Source organism: Galeopterus variegatus, unplaced genomic scaffold, assembly GCF_000696425.1.
Source record: "Galeopterus variegatus unplaced genomic scaffold, G_variegatus-3.0.2 Scaffold92, whole genome shotgun sequence".
Lineage (NCBI taxonomy): Eukaryota > Metazoa > Chordata > Mammalia > Dermoptera > Cynocephalidae > Galeopterus > Galeopterus variegatus.
Genome location: NW_007726203.1, coordinates 111,120 through 115,900, shown reverse-complemented (window position 1 = coordinate 115,900; position 4,781 = coordinate 111,120). Strand labels below are relative to the sequence as shown.

The 4,781-nt window shown below is 52.8% G+C and overlaps 1 protein-coding gene across 2 annotated transcripts in view; it reads left to right on the top strand.

Moving 5' to 3' along the window:
* Nucleotides 1-895: 895 nt before the first annotated feature.
* Nucleotides 896-4,781, top strand: part of UNKL (unkempt family zinc finger-like) — a 42,526-nt gene continuing 38,640 nt past the window's right edge. For both annotated transcript variants that reach the window (XM_008581301.1, XM_008581310.1), the window contains exon 1: nt 896-1,099. The gene's annotated coding sequence lies outside the window, so the exon portion shown is untranslated. The remainder of the gene's footprint in view (nt 1,100-4,781) is intronic.

Here is a 4,781-nt window from a genome sequence, read left to right as displayed (position 1 = left end):
CTGGGCCGCCACCTCCCGCCCGCCGCTGCTTCTGCCGCCCCAGGCCTCGGCCCCGCGCCCGGGCTCGGGGACGGCTGCTACCGTCTACACTCGGGCTGCTGCCGCCTGGGATCAGAACGCAGCGCCCAGGGTCTGAGTGGCACCTGGGCTTGGGGGTTGGGGAGCGCGCTCGGGGTAGGGGGGCGGGGGCCACGCCTGGGCTTAGGGTCCTCGCACCTCTGGGTGGGGTTCGGGGCACAGCGCCCGGGCTCGGGGACGGCCACCACCATCTGGACTGGAGCTGCCGCGGCCTGGGGTGAGAACGCGGTGCCCAGGGTCTGGGTGGCACCTGGGCTTGGGAGCTGCGTGCGCGCCTGGAGTAGGAGGTTCACGAGCCTCTGGGTGGGGATCGGGGCACGCGCCTTGGGTTGGGGGTCGGGGGGCGCGCCTGGGCTTGGGGTGGCTGTATGACTGCTTAGACTCGGGCTGCCGCTGCCTGGGGTCGAAACACAGTGCCCAGGGTCTGGGGTAGCACCTGGGCTTGGGGGCCTGGGAGCGCGTCTGGGGTCAGGGTCGGCGCCTGAAGTTGGGGGTCGCCTCTGTAGTCCGGATGGCGGGGCTCCGCCTACTGTCCGGGGAATCGCGTCAGGGGTCGGTCTGGAATCGCAGTGGGGGTCGCGCCTGGGTTGGGAGGACCGCGTCTAGGGTCGAGGACCAAGCCTGGGGTCCGGGAAACTCCTGGCGGGGGAGGGGAGGATGGCTGTCTGGGGTCTGAGTGAGGGGCGTCGCACCTGGGGTCGGGGCGTCCTGGGCTGAGCCAGTGGGGTCCTGCCCCGCCTGCGAGTCCCAGGGGCCGCCCGACGGCGGCGGTGGCAGCGGAAGCGACCCGCAACGCTGTTTGTCTTTTTAGGTATCTAAAGGAGTTTAGGACAGAGCAGTGCTCCCTGTTTTTGCAGCACAAGTGCACCCAGCACAGGCCATTTACCTGTTTCCATTGGCATTTCCTAAATCAGCGTCGGCGCAGACCCCTCCGCAGGCGCGATGGCACCTTCAACTACAGCCCGGACGTGTACTGTTCCAAGTACGACGAGGCCACCGGCGTGTGCCCCGACGGCGACGAGTAAGTGGCCGGGGAGGGGCGTCTCTTCCCTGGGTGTGGCCTCGACGGGCCAGGCTCCCTGGTTCTTTTCAACACCTGACACCGGTAGAGGAGACCTATTTTTACTCTGAAGTTTTCCAATGACTAGTGGTGGTGATGGCGGACGAGGACATCTATTTTTAGGCCAGTTCCCAAAGGATTGTGTGTGTTTTAGGGATAACCCTTGTGTTGTTCAAACGGATTTTCCTTCAGTTCCCACCTTTGGTATTTAGCACAGTTCTACATACTTCCTGCATTAGAGCCACCCCTTAGGAAGTGTAGCTTTCAGGTTTGGGACCATTTTGTAGTGGTAGGTTTTTCCCTCAGAGCTTGTTAGAATATTTGTTCATACTGTAGAGTGTATCTGGGATGTTTCTTTTCTTGCTATCTACATATTTATTGTACCCCTCCCTGGATTTGGGGGGGTAAATATCTACGTTTTAAAATTAAAAGAAATATCATCTGCTTTATTCTCTTCAGACTGCACCCTGATCTAAATTTGGGGTGGTGGTGGCTGAACACTTTTTTTTTTAAAGATGACCGGTAAGGGGATCTTAACCCTTGACTTGGTGTTGTCAGCACCACGCTCAGCCAGTGAGCGAACCGGCCATCCCTATGTGGGATCCGAACCCGGGGCCTTGGTGTTATCAGCACCGCACTCTACCGAGTGAACCACAGGCCGGCCCTTATTTAAAATTTTAAAAAAATGATTGGAAAGTTATTTTATTTGCAGACTGTCATTTCTGTAGCAATTTTAAAGTTTAAGAAATCAAGCTTTTTTTTTTTTTAAGAAGTTTTCTAATGGTGTTATGAACAGATGTCTTTATTTTGAAATATGTAGAATGGGAAAACTGGAGAAGTACAAGTGAGATTGTATATTTGCATGGCGGGGAGAACGTGGTATCAGGTTTTACTTTCTTCTTGTGGGCTGTTTGGGGAGGGCAGGGGGTGGTCCATTCCTGCCTGGAGGTGAGGTCACATCACTGTGCTCAGGGCCCTGTAAAAAGAGCAGCTTGTTGACCTTCTGTTCAGATCAGGGTCTTCAAGTCTCCATACTCTGATGCTTGAAGGGAGCCAGTTATCAGGTATCCTCCCTGTTTTCTTTTTGGGGGGGTGAGGGGGCAGCTGGCATGTACGGGGATCCAAACCTGTGACCTTCGTGTTATAAGGCTGTTTTACCTACTGAGCTGACTGCCCAGATATCCTCCCTTTTGAAAGCAGCTTTCATGTGAAGTCTGTTTTCCTTTATTTTTCAAAAATGCTTTTGCCAGGGAGTAAACTCATCATCGGTGGTGATCATCCTATAAACTTTAAACCCTTACCGAAAGGTTTTTAGTTGATTACCAGATAGTTAAATAGTGCTGTTGTTAGGGCAGCTTGATGCCTAAACTAACATATCCAACTAGCTCCACTTAGCTTCAGATAGTGTTCTACTTCTATGCAGGTCTGAAAGTGCACTATTTAATTGCTTCTTGAGCCGCTGTTTCCTGTAGATTGGTCTTTATTTTTTAATTTTTTTTTAAAAGATGACTGGTAAGGGGATCTTAACCCTTGGTTTGGTGTTGTCAGCACCACGCTGTCCAAGTGAGCCATGGGCCAGCCCCATATAGGATCTGAATCCATGGCCTTGGTGTTGTCAGCACTACACTCTCCCAAGTGAGCCACGGGCTGGCCCTTGTAGATGGGTCTTTAGAAGACAGGTCTTTGTCTAGTTGTGCCCTGGGCTCAGACCCTAGTTTCCCATGAGCCCTTGGTGAAGCCCGTCATCTCTAGACCTTGGTGTTCGGTTGCCCAGTAGGGCCACTGCTGCCTTGCCCAGGTGTGAAGATCAATCACCCCACGTGTCTGACTCCATCCTAGAGTCGAGTATGGGGGACTCATTAGCAGTATTCACTGGTGATGCTTTTAATGCATAAAAAGAAAGCATCTTTTAATAGCTGTTTTGGTTCCAGCATCTGGATCTCCTGCCATTGATTCAGCCCCACTTCTGGGCATCAGGGTGGCATCCAGGTCTTATTCAGATAAGCAGTGCCACACATCTACCTATAGGTGGTCATTTTAAGCTATGCTCAAGTAGTAATTAGATAGTATGCAGTTATTTGTTATAAAACATTAACGTGCAGTTCAAATGGCTGGTAGTTTATTACCGAAAAACATAAGTGGGACTAGGATGCTTGTTTGACGACTTCTGTTTTGGATGTACTTTGTGTACGTCTACACCTAGTAAGAAAGGTACATGTGCTCATTAAATATCACGTCTGTAACTTTTAGTGAGCACATGAAATGACTTGCTTCAGCCCTTTAGGAAGTGTTTGACAGGCTCTCTTCTGGGAATCTCTCCTTAGTAATTACCACTCCATCCCCGGGAGGGGGACTTCCTCATCACTGCACAAATGAAATAGCCAGAGTTTGTTCCATTGAATTACCTATTCTACTTCATGTAGGGCTGCCTTGGAATTTGTAACTAGATACTACCTTTCAGAGCAAGGACTCCCTTTTATTTCAGTTCATTGATTCTTGAAATTTCTATTTTGGGCATAGGTACTACCAGCCTATCATTTTAAAAGACGAATAGGTATCAAAGAGAAAAGACCCTCAGCCAATGTCAGGTGAAATAAGTAACCAGCATTGTTCTTGGTGCTGGCAGGGGGCACGGAGGGCTGAGTCCAGGGCAAGAGGGGAATGGACACCTCAGGAGGTTTGGCACTCTTGCTGGCACCTCTTGATGGGCCTCCTGATGTCACTTCCTTTCCTAGGCAGGCTGGTACACTCCTTCCACCCTCAGTCCCCTCCTTGCCCCCCACCCCCCACTGTCATCCCTGCTCCCCTGGCATCCCCCCTTCACGGCCACCATTGCCAGTCCCCGGTGGGCACCCCTGCTAGCACCCCCTTTCCTTGGTGGGCGGTCACCCCCTTGCTGTCACCCAGCCTTCCGTGCTGCCCCCCCCGCCCCCCCCAGCGGTCACCGTGCTTTTGGCTGGGGAGGTCCTCCTATGCGCTCCATCCCCTCCATCCCAGTCCTCGCTCCCTCCCAAAGTGTCCTTTGTTCTGGAGGACACGCCCCTTCCCCAGTGTGGGCCGCAATTGGCCACCCAGGGGGCCCACTCGGGGTCACATGCCGGTGCCCCGCCCCCGTGGGAACTGGCCTCCAGGAGCGCTTGACCCCTTGACCCCACCAGGAGCTAGGCCGGCCACTGGGGTGTCTGCTCACCGCACCACTTTCAGGAGAGCGCACCTCCTGTGCAGTGCTTTCTTGGGGTCTAGCAGCAGCCTGGAAGCTGCTCAGAACAGAAGCCCCCAAGCCCCGAGGTCAGGGCCGGCTGGGTCTTCGCACCTGAGCCAGGTGTGGTTGGCACCTCCCACTTCCATGAGAACAAGTGCCTGAGTTTTGGTGAATGGTCAGGTGCTTTTTTTTTCTTCTCTTCTTTTTTTTAAACAGATGTCGGTTCCAATGTATAAAAAGAAAAGTGCTCCGTGGGGAACTGGGGGTCCCCTCCAGGGATCTATTTTCATTTGGAAAAAAAATCAGGTAGTCCCCAATATATAGTGTACAAAGTAACCGTCTTCTTTCTTGTTAACCCTCCTCTTGCGAAAGATAGATTGCCCTTGGGGGTGTGGTCCTCCAGATGCCTTCAGTTTTTTTTTTTTTTTTTTTTTTTTTTTT